General features: G+C 37.9%; 1 protein-coding gene and 1 non-coding gene across 2 annotated transcripts in view; both read right to left on the reverse strand.

The window, feature by feature from the left end:
* Positions 1-16,325, reverse strand: part of ARHGEF9 (Cdc42 guanine nucleotide exchange factor 9) — a 426,451-nt gene that overhangs the window by 375,977 nt on the left and 34,149 nt on the right. The window contains exon 2 of the mRNA XM_057495889.1: positions 10,585-10,707. The gene's annotated coding sequence lies outside the window, so the exon portion shown is untranslated. The remainder of the gene's footprint in view (positions 1-10,584; positions 10,708-16,325) is intronic.
* Positions 2,292-2,482, reverse strand: LOC130682060 (U2 spliceosomal RNA). Its single transcript, XR_008995382.1, has one exon. It is a non-coding gene; the product is annotated as a U2 spliceosomal RNA (small nuclear RNA).

The raw sequence follows: 16,325 nt of genomic DNA on the forward strand, positions 1-16,325 counted from the left end.
TAATAATCCCAGCTTTGTTCTTCTTTCTCAAGATTGCTTTGGCATTTTGGGGTCTTTCGTAGTTCCACATAAAGTTTAGAATTATTTGCTTTGGTTCATTGCTTTGGGCTGGTTGGCCATTTTGACAATATTAATTCTTCCTATCCATGAGCATGGGATATATTTCCATTTATTGTTGTCTTCTTTAATTTCTCTCATGAGTGTCTTGTATTTTTCAGGGTATAGGTCTTTCACCTCCTTTGTTACGTTTATTTTTTGTTTGTTTGTTTGTTTATGACGCAATTGTTTTCTTGATTTCTCTTTCTGCTTGTTCATTGTTAGTATATGGGAATGCAAAATATTTTGTATATTGATTATGTATCTTATGATTAAGTTACATTGCTGAATCCAATTATTGGTTCTAATTGATTTTTTTGGTGAATTCTGTAGGGTTTGCTATATATAATATCATGTCACCTGCAAACAGTGACAGCTTTCTTCCTTACCAACTTGGATGCCTTTTTTTTTTATTGAGTACTTTTTATTTTTGAATTGTAAGACTTCTTTACATATTCTGGATATAAGTCCCTTGTCAGATATATGATTTACAAATACTTCCTCTTATTCTGTGAATTGTATTTTCACTTTCTTGATAATGCCCCTTGAAGCACAAGAGTTTTTAATTTTTATGAAGCTCAGTTTGTCTATTCTTCCTTTTATTCCTCATACTTTTGGCATCATCTCTTAAAATCTTTTAACAAATCTAAGATCATGAATATTTGCTCCTATGTTTCCTCTAAGAGTTTAATAATTTATCTCCTACATTTTGCTCTTTGATCCATTTTTAGTTAAGTTTTGTAAATGATGTGAAGTAAGGGTCAACCTTCAGTCTTTTGCATATGCTTATCCAGTTGTTCCAGCACCATTTGTTGAAAAGACTATTCTTTCCCCATTGCATGATCCTGGTACCCTTGTTGAAAATCAGTTGAATATAGACATATGGTTTTATTTCTGGACTCTCATTTCTATTCCATTGTTCTATATGTCCATCCTTGTATCAGTGTCAACTCTCTTGATTAATGCTGCTTTGTAGTAAATTTAGAATTCAGGAATTGTGAATGTTCCTACTTCATTTTATTTTTCAAGATTGTTTTGGCCATTCTGGGTCCCTCGCAATTCCATATGAATTTTAAAATCAGCTTGCCTAATTCTCACTACAAGGACATCAACTAGGATTCTGATAGTGATTGCATTGAGTCTGTAGATCAACTTGGGGAATACTTCATCTTAACAGTGTTAAAACTTCCTGTCCATGAATATAGGATGTTTTTCCAATTAGTTGGGTCTTCCTTAATTTCCTTCAACAATGTTTTGTAATTTTCAGAATATAAGTGTTGTACCTCTTTTGTTAAATTTAACCTTAGGTAAATTTCTGACACTATTGTAAATGGAATTGTTCCTTCATTTCACTTTAAGTTCACTTTACAACTGATTTCTGTATATTGATCTTGTATCTGAAACCTTGCTACACTTAAGTAGTTTTTTAGTGTATATCTTACGATTTTCTATATATAAAAGTATGTCATTTGTGAAAAGAGAGAGTTTTCTTTTTTCCTTTCCAATCTGGATGACTTTTATTTAATTCCCTTACCTAATTTCCCTGATTAGAACCTACAGTACAATGTTGAATAGAAGTGGTGAGAACAGACATCCGTGTCTTCTTCCTGATCTCAGGGGAAAGCATCGCATCTTTATTTTTCTTTCTTTATGAAGCAGAGTAAAGGTTTTATTTAAAGTTACCCACTTAAAGTGAGAGAAAGTGTGGGTGACCGCAGAGAGGAGGCGCTCCCTGAAAAGTTGAGAGAAAGTTTTATTTAAGGTTACAAAGAAAGTGCAGGCAACCTGAGAGAGAGACACTGAAAGGTTTAAGTTTTATTTAAAAAGAGAAAGTGTGGGTGACCTCAGAGAGAGGCATGCTGAAAGACTGGGGGCTCCTCCCTTTTAGGGATTTTTCAGGAATGTGAGAAAAGGGCTAGGAGTGTGGACTTTTCAGGTGGTCTCAAGATGTTTATCTTTGATGAGAGATACTACATCTCTTCTTTTCTATTATCAGTCCTCCAGGTAATTCAAATAAAGTTCAAGGGTCCCCTTGATTGCTCCAAACCACATGGGCTTATCTCCATTACTTTACTTTGATATTTTCAATTTTATGCTTGATTCATTTTTCTGCCTCATGCTTTTGTCTTCATATGATATATCCTCAACTCCAAGTTGGATTAAGACAATAAGCCCTTTTGTGACCACTGTGAAAGAAGGGGTGCACCATTCCTAGAAGTACTGCAATACCAGGCTGATGCATGAACTGGACGGAGCAAGTTCCTAGTCCAAATTCCTGCTCCCAAAATTCATTTAATATATTGTCCTCGGATAGAGAACATATCAGATATTAAACTGATAAGAACAGATACTACACTTGATCTTAGCCAAAAGGCCGAGAAGTGAGTCATCTTTCTTTATTAAGTATGATGTTAGCTGTGGGTTTTTTTCGTAGGTGCCCTGTATCAGGTTAAGGAAGTTCCCTTTTATTCCTAGTTTGTTGAATATTTTTATCATGAAAAGGTGCTGGGTTTGTCAACTGCTTTTTCTGCATCTGCTGAGAAGATCATGAGAATTTTTTTATTCTTTTGACATGATGTATTAGATTAATTGATTTTCATATGTTAAACCAACCTTGCATTCCTGAGATAAATCCCACTTGGTCATGGTGTATAATTCTTTCTATACGATTCTGGATTTGGTTTCCTAGTATTTTGTTGAGGATTTTTACATCCATATTCATAAAAGTTACTGTTCTTTTTCCTTTTCTTCTGATGTCTTTGTCTAGTTTTTGTATCAGACTAATGTTGGCCTCATAAAATGAGTTGGGAATTGTTCCCTCCTCTTATATTTTTTGGAAGAAAAGTTTGTAAATAATTGTTATTAATTCTTCTTTAAATGTTTGATAGAATTCAGCATTGAAGCCATCTGGGTCTGGTTATTTCTTTGTGGGTAGTTTTTATATCATTAATTAAATCTCTTCATTTATTATAGGTCTAGTCAGATTGGCTATTTATCCTTTACAAAGTTCCAGTAGTTTACGTCTATTTAGGAATTTGTCCAATTAATCTAAGATCCCTAATTTGTTGGCTTATAATTGTTCATCATAGTATTTTATAATCTTTTTTATTTCTGTAAGGCTGATAGCAATGTCCCCTCTTTTATTTCTGATTCTAATAATTTGAGTCTTCTCTCTTTTCACTTTTGTCACTCTACCTAAGGGTTATCAATTTCCTTGATATTTTCAAGGATTAGCTTCTGTTTTCATTGATTTTTCTCTATTGTTTTCCTATTTATATATCATTAATTACCACTCTAATTTATTACTTCCTTCCTATTGATTGCTTTAGGTTCAGTTCTTATTTTTATAGTGTCTTAAGTTAGAAGGTTAAGCTATTGATTTGATGAGATCTTTCTTCTTTCTTAATATAGGTATTTTAGAACTATAAACTTCCATCTAGGACTACATCACATAAGTTTTGACATGTCATGTCTTTCATTCATCTCAAAATATTTTCTGATTTCCCTTTTGATTTCTTCTTTGATCCATGATTTATTTAGGAGTGTAGTTTAAGTGCCACATTTTAGTGAATTGCTTATATGTTTAACAGCTGGCTGATTACGGAATTGTTTTTAATAATGCCCTGGGGCATAAATTGCTTTATAAACTAACCCAGTCAATTTGTAGATCTTTTAAAGAAATGGTTTCTGAAATCAGTGTTTGATATTTGTTCTGACCCTAAAGGGTCCTCCTAGCTGTCTTATTTCCCAGTTACCTTCTGTAAACTAGCTGGCTTACAGTTTAGCCTATATCTTGGGTGTCCTACAAATAAATGCCTTTCACCATAACCTACACTGTTCTTGAAAGTGCCCTCAGTTTTGAACTTCTCCATGTTTCCCTGCAAATGATATTATTTCCCTTGGGAAGAGATTATTAGGGGCTCTCTGTTCATGTCCTGCTTCTCTCCCTGGCACAATCTCTGAGGCAGTATTATGAAACCGGGTATAGAGACAGTGGCAAGCTTCTGCCTGAGTGACACCTCCACTGTAAGAGATAAGCACTTGGTTCAAGGAGGGCAGCAGTCTATGGTTCTCTCAACTTGCCCCTCCTGGTGTGAAACCACAGCCTCAAGAGCTTAGGCAAGGTGACCAGTGCCCCAGTCTTCTCAACATGTTGTGCCCAGGGTACAGTCTCCATTCTATAAGTGTAAGCTGGGTCACAAGAGCAAAACCCCCTCTTAACCACATTTACCTTGGTACTCAGCCTCAGCAACAGGTAGCTTGGGGCAGGATGAGAAATGCTGGCATCCTGCTCCTGTTGAGAAGTAAGCCTTCCAACTGGATGCTGGAGGGAGAGGGAGCCTTCTGTTTGTGGCTACAGGAGTGTGGAATGGGGAGCCCCTGACTCTGAGGTGAGAGGGAGAAAGGAGGTAATGGTTATGGTTTACATACCACATACTCTCACCTTTCTTACTAAAATTTCATATTTTTTCTTGAATAGATTTGCTGTTTGCCTTAGGACTGTTTGCATCCAAGACCTTTTAATTATTCTGTTACTTTTTTTGTTTTGCTACATTTATTAACTCCTATTCCTCTCTATAAACAGGAGGGTGTTAAGGGTAGCAGTGTCCAAAGGGTGGCACACATTCCACTGAGGTATGATCAGCAACAGCACCCATTAGATAATTTTCAAATATACATAGGTATGTGGATATGACAAAATTTTCAATATGTTAAAAAAATCTTATTATGTTAAAAATGTTAAACTGAAGTTTGGGAAGTATCACCATAGGGAAAAGGATGTAAACTTTAAAAACAAACTTCTCATTCATTCAGTCAACAAATATGTATTGAGCTCCCACTATAGGTCAAGCAATAGTCAAGGTTATAAAGATATAATAGTGAAGAAAACAGAAAAAATATCCCTGGCTTCATGGAGTTTGCATTCTATTAGGTATGAAATTGCCAATATTAGACCATTTATGACCAACAAAAACAGCAATTTCATATGATTAGACCTGTAAGTAGAGGAAAATCACCAGCTCTATCACTTGTTAGCCATGTGATCCTACGTAAATCACTCTACCTCTCTGATCCTCAGATTTGCTACATGGAAAATTAACATAAAATAATTTTTGTGATGATTCTCTAAGTTGATAAGTGGGGAGATGTCTAGCATACTGCTTAATATACAGTAGGCGCTTGATATATATGAGTTTTCTTACTTTTGAACCACTTCCGGACAAACATTAGTGCAATTTGTATGCTTATTTCAAAAGACAAAAGGAAACACAGGTGAAAATCATGCCATGCTTTTCTAAGAGCCTGGGTGGCAATGATATTAACTGAGAAAGGAGATGGAATGGAAGGAGAAAGGGAGGGAGGGAGGAAGGGAAGAAGGAAGCCATGTCAAGATCCTGGAGAACTAACAGCAAGAAGGATTGGAGTGCAGTCTCGAAAACTAGGTCACTGCCACCCACAGGTTCAGAGCTTAATGGAACGCAGGCAACAGTCTGAACAAAACTCAGGCTTTGTGTTTCTAAATATTCACTCTCCAGTTTCACATTCTATTCACTCACAGTATGATTTCCTAAGAAATGTTTTTGTGGGTGGAGGGGAAAGGGAAAATCTAGGAAAGAATCAAGGTATTCTGCTGTTGGGGGAGGGGTGAAAAGAGGGTAGTAAAAAATTCTGGGAAATGAGCAAGAGCAGCAGGGGATAAGCACTTTGGGAAACAGAAACACCAGGGGTAAATGGCCTTAAACTGTACCATGAGGGACAAAAGTTAGATATTGAGGAGAATTTCTTGACAATGAAGATTGCTGAACACTGGATTGGGAAAATCCTCTACAGAAGGTGTTGGTAAGCTATTGAGTTTGGGCCAGATCCAGCCATGGTCCTGTTTTTGAGATGCCTACTAAGTAATCTAAGAATGATTTTTACTTTTTAAATTATTATAAATGAAAAATAAGAATATATGGTACAGACCACAGTGGCAGTCAAAGCCTAAAATATTTACAATCTAGCCCTTTATAGAAAAGAGTCTTTCAACCTCCATTTTAATGAAATTGGATTATCCTACTTTCTCAGGGCCTTGGTTATCACACATAGAATTTCTAATCACTTCAGATGGATGATGTGAGAATACTAAAGAGCCTGAAAGTCAGAGTGGAGCGGTGGGAGAAAAATGGGAATTTGCTGAAGATGAAATCACTATTTGGGAAAACTTGAGGCCAGGTTGTGGAGTTTATGCCAGCTTGGGGAAGGGGTAGAGAGAATTGGAGCTAGGAGTGGAAAGGGAGTGTTGTAGTAAAGGGAGCAGGAAGAGATGAGAACAATAATTTATGCCAGTCCCTTTCCACAGTCAAAGTCTCAATGGGGATAAACAGAAGAAAGGGAAACAAAAAGGTGTCAGACAAGTGCCATGGAGCCCAGGTTGTTGCTCTTAGAAGAGAGGCTGGGAGGAAACAAATGTTTGAGTTAGAGAACAAGACATAGAAAACCACCTACTCAATTGTGTAGACGTTAACTAGCTTAGCTAAACTGAGGTCAGGGAAACAAAGAAAAACTTAGCCTCTGTCTCTGAGGAGTTTGAAGGCCAATTACGATAAGAGCTGGATGACTCAGAAGTCATGTCAATAGAAGCCTTAGAAGGCATCTATCCTCAGTTCCCTTCCAGATTTGGCTTCCCTTTTCAACATTCCCAGAAAGCAATCTTCCAGTCTTTACTCCCTGGTGTTGGGGAACTCACTCATTCTCGATGCAGCTCTCTATGGCCAACCCTCTTGACTACACCTTCTCTTTGTTTGAAAATTAACATCTGTTCTTCCTGTGATTTCTGTCCCCTAGTCCTGATTTTTTGGAATAGCACTATGTTGGTCAACTCCTTCATTTAATAGTAGGAGGGAGGGGTGATATGTATAATGAAAAGAGCAGAGAAACCCTGGTTTGGAATCCTGGCTCTTGGACAGCATTCAATCCTGCTGAACCTCATTTACCTCATCTGGAAAATGGTCAAAATGATACCTTCCCTATGTACCTCCAAGCTTCCTTTGTGCAGATCAAGTAACTAATCAGAATGACACAATGATTTCTGTAGAACAATATGCAAACTTGCAAGAAGCACACAATTGTGAGTTGTTTTGACCATTGCTACTCCATGAACATGGACAAAGCATGGGCTTTGGAGACTGTTAGACTCAGGCTCTGTTCCCAGGGCTGGCCTCAATCTGTTGACCATGGATGGCTGCTTCCCTTCTACCCTGACAGAAGAGTGAGGTGACCTCATGGAGTTGGAGGCACAGAACACATGGTGTGGGTGGAAAGAGATAAAGGGAATGAAGTTTACAGAAAACCAAGGGCAAAAGGACTTTAGGGTCCCCTCCTAACCCCAACCATACAAGTATCACCACTATAGCATTCACTCATGCTCTACTTGAGACCTTCTAGAAACAGGGAACTCATGTCTCTGAAAGGGTTCTTTTTAAGGTCACCACTAATCCTTTTACAAGTTCCTTATTCTGCTGAATGATTATTAGCCTTCCTGAAATGTCTACCCTTTGGTCCTGGTTCTGTTCTCACAGCATATTCAACAAATTTGATTTACATTAGTGCAGGGCTACATACAAGAAGAATAAGCATATAGCCCCATTCCATCTACTCTGCCATCTTCCCAGAATACTCCCACATAGCCCCATTCTTTAAAAAAAAGCTCTGTCTACTGTGAGCACTAAGACAAGGCATGAATTATAATACAAGGTAGAATAAAATAAGAGGAAGAACCTAACAACCGTAAGTTATTAAGCTGTTAAACAGGCAGCTAGAGGAGGCTGTTTAATATTTCTCTCTTCAGAGCTTTAAAAACAGATTTCCCATGGTCTGGGAGGGGTTAAGTGTAGGCTTGCCTAAAGGCAGGGAGAAGGACTAATAAACTTTAAGGAAGTCTTCCAAGCCCTGGGATTCTAGAATTTGAGAAGCATCCTAACCAACACTGCATGCTCACACATAACTCAGCCGAAGAGGAAAACCTGGCCTGGTCTTGCTAATCCTAATCCCAAGGGGAATGACTCTGGGGAGGTTGGATTTTTTCCTGCTCACTGTAACCTCCAGAGCACCACCCCTTCTCTAGGCTAATGCTCACCTTGAAGTCCTGGCTCAAGTTCATTGTTGACCTCTACTGGAACATACTCCTGGGCCCTACCCCTTTCCTTCACCATTGGTCAGACTTTGACATTCAAAGAAACCAGCCCAAGTTCTCTTTCCTCCAGCAAACCATTTTGAGTCACTGTCCCCTAGGACCTTCCTAGCTTTGAAAGTGCCATAGTTCATTGTACTTCAACTGGAAACATCACTGAATGCCCAGGCATCTTTGATTTGTCCTAATTACAAATTCTAGGTACAATAAAGGCAGTTTAGTTCTATCCTCTAACCCAGTGGCTTCCAAAAATTTTCAGTTGAAAGTTATAAAAATAAATGCATTTATGTGCCAACCTATTAGGTTAAATCATATGAAATTGCTATCTTTTATAAGCCAAAAATAGTCAGATGCTGGTGATTTCATATGGTTCAACCAAAAAGAAGAAAACCCAAATAAAGGTTTCAAGAATCGGTACTTGACCTTACCACATATTAGGCACTCTGACATTTTCTATTTTAGTCAGTCACTTTCATTCTTTTGAAACGTTACCACTAAATGCAACCCACTAAGTGATTTTGAAATGCATCCCACTAAAATGATTTCAGGAGAAGCTAATGGGTTGCAATTTACAGTTTGAAAACCACTGCCTTGATCCTTAACAGCATCCCTGCTGTGATGCTGGCATGGAGACCATCTGTCATTACTTGACCACCCAATATCTGAATTTACTTTCTGTGATTGGGTAATTTTCCTCCTGATGAGGCTTGGTAGGAGGAGGAGCTCATTTCCCACCAGAGAAACTGAAAATACCAGAAGCTTGCTTTCATATCCCCCACTGTGGTCAGGATGACTTAGGCTCTGTCTATCAGATGGACCCACCGGGATTTTGACTCTGGAGCTCTGGAGGAGTATGCAGTAACCGTTGAGTAGCAGTGCTGGTATAGTACCAAGAATGAGTCCATGAGTCAGCATGGCAGCTAGTGGGGTATCTGTGTTCAGGGCTAGAAATATTGGTGATACAGATCATAGCATGTAGTACCTAGTGTGGCAGCTATAAAAATATCCTTAACAGACAAATCCTGTGGAATTATTTTAGGGCATTGTTCTTGGCTGTGTAACCCTAAGTTAGCTTCTTCAGCCTTCTCAGGAATTCTGTGAGGGCCCCGATGTGCTTTGATGTATTCCTTGAATGGCTAAATCAGAGTTGATTTCTGCTAGTTGCAGCTCAGATCCTTGCCTGCTATGCTGAGCTGTCCCTCTTGTGTGAGTGTCCCACGGAGGGAGTCTCCTGGAGGCTAGAAGTGAAACTTTTCCTTATTAATCTACCACACCCAGAGAAGGACTGTATATGCTAACTGAAACATTAATTATCTGTAACTATTCTCATGTTATCCTCTTCCTCTTCCTCTCAGACCAAAGATACATCAGCAACGTGACCAGGCATTCCAAGACTCAATACTGTTGCCAGTGTCCCTCTTGTTTCTGATACCCTGGACATACCCAATAGCACCAGGAGTTAACCTATCAACACTCAAAATGATAGAAGTCCATTATTTTTTCAGTAAACTCAGAAGGTGGTAGCAGGGGGTGGGGTACTCTAGGTCATACCTCCCAATCACAGGTCTTTTGAGGTAACTCTTAAAATATGTGTGGCCTTTAGAGCTGCTTCCCACTTCATTCTTCCCTCCCTACCCTCATCCTGTTGGCAAAGGTAGAGAGGAAAACAGCAGAACCAGACAGCTCTTAATAGCTGGCAACCTGAACTTACACTACAGGTGCCGCAGACATTTGATGACAATGTGGCAGCTTGTCTCTGTGCTGAGGCACAAATCCATGTCAGTCAAGAAGTTGGCAACTTTTGATATTGTGCCAGATCTAGCACATGAGCCTGTCAGTGCCCTTATAGAGCAGTTCCAGCTGCCACACCTCCCTTGCCACAGCCTAGCAGTCAACAAAGGAGCATCTCTGTGAGAGTTGAAAACTGGCAGCACAGCCTCACCCCTCCTCACCTACCCCCAGCCCGCTGATCTTGAGAGAATTCCCTTTATCCCTACCTCCAAGCAAGTTCTACTTTCTGCTCCTCATTCCAGCTACATTCATTGATTCGTAGCCACCCACCCCCTGAATACATGCATAAGAAATGGGATCAGAACCTTTCTCCTGACCCTTTTGAAAGGCTGCCAATCTCATAACTCCTGCTCTGAAACAATTTTCCCTGACTACTGAACAGCCTGCTGATGCCTGAGGGCTCATATCAGATTCACAACCATTCTTTCATACTCATAGCAAATCTGATATCCATATTACTTGCCATCAATTTAACAGTTCAGAAACTGAGGCATAGAGTAAGCAAGTAACATGTCAAGACTTACCTGGACAGGGAGGTAGCAAATGGATTTGCAGCTCTTGTATCCATGATTCACAGATTGTGTCCATGAAGCTTAGATGTTTTCTTAATGAGCAGGGCTCACTTTTCCCCTCCCAGCTGTCAATTCCTGAGGGAAAGAGTGAATGAGTACCAATGACCAGGGATGAATGCTTGGTCAGCACTGATTCATTTTTTGTAGTGCAAATGGGGCATGGCTCCATACCTTATAGTGATGACTTTCAAACATTAATTATCACAACCCTACAGTAAGAAATAACACTTTACATCATGACCAAGTACATTCACACACACTATATTGTATAATTTCATTTATATGAAATGTTCAGAAGAAGCAAATCCATAGAGATAGAAAGTAAATTAGTTGTTTCCAAGGACTAAGAGTAGGACGTACTGGGGAGTGACTACTAATGGGTTTGGAGTTTCCTTTGTGGGCTGATGAAAATGTTCTAGAATCAATTGTGCTGATAGTTGCACAACTTTCTGAATATACTAAAAACCACTGAATTACACACTTTAAAAGAGTAAATTTTATGGAGTGTGAATTACATCTCAAAGAATACAAGAAAATGTTAATATATATAGTTAAGACTTAAGAGAGGTAAATACTTGAATTGAAATGTCATGATGTCTATAATTTACTTCAAAATATGTCATCAAAAATTGACAAAATATCTATGGCAAATTTCAGCAATTATTAATTCTAGGTGATGAGTACATGGGGTCCCTGAAACTATTCTACTCAAAAACTATTTGATGGATGAATGAATGAATGAACTGAAGAACAAACATCAACCTCATAGTCTGGCAAACCCAAGTGTCCTTTACATTTTTTCCTTGTTTTTAGCTAGGTAATATAATTTTGTGAGAAGAACTTTATTAACATAGCTCAATTAAATATATTAGAAGGTGTACAGTTAAAAGTCTACCCCCCACTCCCTCCCACAGATAACCACTGTTAGTTTCTTGAGTAGCTTTCCAAAGGGTTTTAAAATGAATATGTGAACAAACATTAATATATACACCATGTTTTCACACAAATAGTAAAATATTATACATAATACTCTGTACTTTGTTTTTTCACTTAATATTTCCAAATGTCTCTTCATAATCAAGATTTTCCCTCTTCCATAAACCTATCTAAATTCTTCTTGAACTTATTTTTCCATCTTTTAGGTTGATTTCTGTCAGATGTGATGAGTTTCTTGAGTTTTATCAGTGGCATCAGTGGACTGTGGGACAATGTGAGTCCCAGAGGGTCCCAAAAGAAATTCAAAATGAGTCCAGTGACTAGAAACACTCCTCAGGGAAAGGGGAACTAGGTTTCCAGGCACTGGCATGGGAGGGAAATTTTTCTTTTTTTTTAAACTTCAAAATATTTACTGAGCATCCCTATATTGCTGAGCAAACTAATGTTTTAGGCATCAAAGGAGATGGTCCCATCTCTTTCATACAGGCAATAGTCTACCGACATGAATTTAATAGAATCACAGGTAACATGAAACAAATGCCATGTTGGAGATGTAAGCAAAGTGCTGAGGAATATAGGGTTCCGAGTGATGAATTCTGATAAGAGTTGCTTTTACAGGGCCAGGATGAAGTTGGAAAATACTTCACAGATAAAAGCAGGCATTTAAATTGAGTCTTGAAACCTGTATAATTTTGAGAGGAGAAGAGGGATGGTATTACAGCTAGAGCTGATCCTGGAGGTCACAGGAAAGACAGTATTCAAGCAATGCACCAAGGACATCATTACACCCCCTGTTCCTTTCTTGGACTGTATTCTAATAGCAGGGTATGTGTGGTTTTGCTGCTGTGCCAGAGGTGTCTGAATGTTATTGCAAGGGCTGTTATTGCAGTCCAGCCATGGGCTCCTGTGGGGCACCCCCATTTCTGCCCCACTGGTGACTCGGCCAGTACTCTGCTTTCTGCTGTATCTTGGCATTCACATTGGTCTTATAGATTGTGGTAGATTGGAAGATCCTGGAGTTGGGCAGAGCTGATCTGTATTCTTTTTCAGAACTTGCCAGCCTATGTCATAATACAGTATAGCAGTGCGTGGGTCAGACGGGGAATCAGTCCCTCCATTCCCCTTCCTTCTCTGAAGGCATAGTTCACCATCGCCGTGGCCACTTAGTCAAGTTTGAGAAGCAAGGCTGGACTCAACCTTGCATTTTTGATCAACACAACACAACACACTGCAGGTTCTCTTCCTCAGATTTTTGTTAGGAGGATCCTCAAGCCCTGACCTCTTTTCTCTGTACCATTTACAGTGTCCACAGAGAGCATGTCCCTTAGGAGCTGCAGGCTGCAGTTCTTTAGATCTTGGTTCACTTTTCAGAGGGGACTACTCTAGCTGGGCTGTGATATTAAGGACCAGCTAAGAACAACTTGCTCTGAGTACTCAAAGTGCTTCTGGATTCTGGCCAGGTACTTTAGGAGCACACATGGTATTCTTGTTGCCAGTGTTGGTAACTGTTACTTGTCCAAAGTTAAGAGCTCAGTAAATGTTGCCTAATGAGGCTGAAGTTTTTCTAGGTATTTGCCTGAGAAGTTCATTGTGGATTATCTTACCTGGCATCTTAAATTACCCAAAGCAATTGGAGAATGTAAAGTTACTTACTGAATGCTAGAGTTTATGTTAAAAAAGACTCTGAACTTATGTATCTCTTAGGGAAGAACTGGCAGCTTTATAACATTTACATGGTTATTTCTTTTCTCTTTATGTCCTTCTAGAAAGCATTATATTTTTCATGCATGTCCCACACAGATTGTTTTAAGGCTATACTTACAAATTTTGTGTATTATGTTTTTTGTGAATTAGATAACTTTTCATTGTTTTCCAATTCCATTTGTATGTATATATATTTATGATATATACATACACATAAAACATAAGAGCTGTTGAATTTTTATTTATTTTGATTTTCTGTTTTTGAGTATGTATGTGTGTTTTGTTTTGTTTTTACATAGACATTATACTTTGAAAAGAAATTTTCTCTTTAGTATGCATCTTTTTTGTTTGTTTCATATCTTTTTGCATTGGCTAGAAGACAAATACACATACACACATACAGATGAATTTTAAATATGGATATAAGAGTTGCTGTCTTCATATGTCAGTTATTTGTCTGTTGATTTTTATATGGGCATCCATAGCATTTCACTGTTAATTAAAATACTATTGATATAAAAATATTATTTAGAATGTTAAGTTAGTATACTATTCCTAGTTTGCTAAGTACTTCTTTTTTAAAATTCAGGAATGGATATTATGTTTGATATCTCCTGAAGTAGTTATCTTATTTTTCTCCCATGTCCTCAAAGTGATGTGTTGCATAAATTGATTTACTAATATTTAACCACCTGTACATTCACAAATAAACCATATTGGGTCATTTATTATTTTTTGTCATGTTGGGGCACAAGATTTATTATTTTGCTTAGATTTCTTTGGAACCATATTATAAGTGGGTTTGATCTACAGTTTTCTGCAGAACCAATTTCTGCAAAAATATCTTTTTGATTTGTGTTTTTTTTGTTAGGTAATAGAATCTGGGTTTTGGTACAATCATAAAATGAATGGAGAATTTTATCAGGTTTTTCTATGGGACTGTATATAGCACAACTGGTATTTAGTTATAAATATATATATATATAATTTGCCTATAAAACTAACTGAGAGCTTTTGGGGGGACAGTTGTCTGATAATAGTGTCCATTTATTTCATGAATATTTGTCTTTAAAAATGTTCTATTTCCTTGGCAGGAAGAAATGGCACACACTGCCCAGGGGCACCATGCTCAGTGAAGTAAGACAGTCCCCAGAAAGAGAATTGCCATGGAACTTGACTTATATGTAGAATCTAAATAAGACAGACAAAACAGAAACAGATTCCTAGACACAGGAAACAAACTGACCGTCCCAGAGTGGGGCGGGGTTGGGGGGATGGGCACAGCAGGGTGAGAGGGTCAGGAGGCACAAACTCCCTGTCAGAAAGTAGGTAGGTCATTGGATGGAAGTGCATCTGTGGGGAAACAGAGCCAATGACACTGCAGTGACCACGAAGTGACGGATGGCAGCTACACTGACTGTGGGGTCACACCGGCAAAAATATGGAATTGCTAGGATGGACACCGTAAGCTAATAGGACATTGTATGTCAATATACTTCAATAAAAAAAATGGTGTGGAAAAAATGTTCTATTTCTTATTTCAACACATATAATCTACCAAAATCACCTATTTCAGAATTTTAGCAGAGTTGCCCACAGTTTTCATATAATAAAGTAACTTGTTCATTCCTCTCTTGCCTTCCCAATTTTGCATATTTGTACCTTTTCCTCAATTAGACTTCAGAGAAACCTGTACACTTAATTGTTTTAATTTTTATTTTTTATTGAAATATGGTTTATATACAATATTATATTGGTTTCAGGTGCACAACATAGTGAATTAACAATTATATGCCTTATTAAATGCTCAGTACTATAAGTGTAGTTATCATCTGACAACACACAAAGATACTTCAATAATTTTTAATATTTCATCTGTTTTATTTTTTATTCCCCATAACTATATCTTTTCAAATTAGTAATTTTGTTCTCTTTGGGTAAATTCTGAGAAGTGGGGTTACTGGGTTGTATAGTATTTTTATCTTTAATTTTTTTAGGAACTTTCATACTGTTTTCCATACTGGCTGCACCGATTAACATTTCCATCAACAGCCTACAAAGGTTCCCTTGAAAAGACTTGTTTCTTTCTCCTTTTTTTTTATAATAGTCATTCTGACTGGTATGAAATAATATCTCACTGTGGTTTTGATTTGCATTTCCCTGATGGTTACTGATAATCAGCATCTTTTCATGTGTCTGTTGGAGATCAGTATGTTTTCTTTGGGAAAATGTCTATTCAGGCCCTCTGCGTATATTTTTATTAAAGTATCATAGAGTCTTATGAATGTTTCACATGAACAACATTCTGGTTTCAACATTCACCATATTATCAAGTCCTCACTCACCACTGCAGTCACTGTCTATCAGCATAGTAAGATGCAGTAGAGTTATTACTTGTCTTCTCCATGCTGTACTGCCTTCCTTGTGACCTACCCATATTGGGATTGCTAATTATAGTGTCCTCTAATCCACTTCTCCCACCCCTCACACCCTCCCAACCCCTTCCCTTTGGTAACTGCTAGTCCCTTCTTGGAGTCTGTGAGTTTGTGCTGTTCTGTTCCTTCAGGTTTCCTTCATTGTTACACTGCATTAATTACTAAAGTCATTTGGTATTTGTCTTTCTCTGCCTGGCTTATTTCACTGAGCAATACCCTCTAGCTTCATCCATGTTGTTGCAAATGGTAGAATTTCTTTTCTTTTTATGGCTGAATAATATTCCCTTGTATATATGTACCACCTCTTCTTTATCCATTTATCTATTGATGGACACTTAGGTGCTTCCATACCTTGGCTACTGTAAATAGTGCAGCAGTAAACAGAGGGGTGCATATGTTTTATTGAATCAGGGATCTTGTTCTACTTGGGTAAATTACTAGAAGTGGAATTACTGGCTCAAACAGTATTTCTATTTTTAGCTTTTTTTTTTTTTGAGAGGGCATCTCTCATATTTATTGATCAAATGGTTGTTAACAACAATAAAATTCTGTATAGGGGACTCAATGCACAATCATTAATCATGGCTACCCAGAAAACGAATTAAGATATGATGTGAA

The sequence above is a fragment of the Manis pentadactyla genome, chromosome X, assembly GCF_030020395.1.
Source record: "Manis pentadactyla isolate mManPen7 chromosome X, mManPen7.hap1, whole genome shotgun sequence".
NCBI classification, from domain to species: Eukaryota; Metazoa; Chordata; class Mammalia; order Pholidota; family Manidae; genus Manis; species Manis pentadactyla.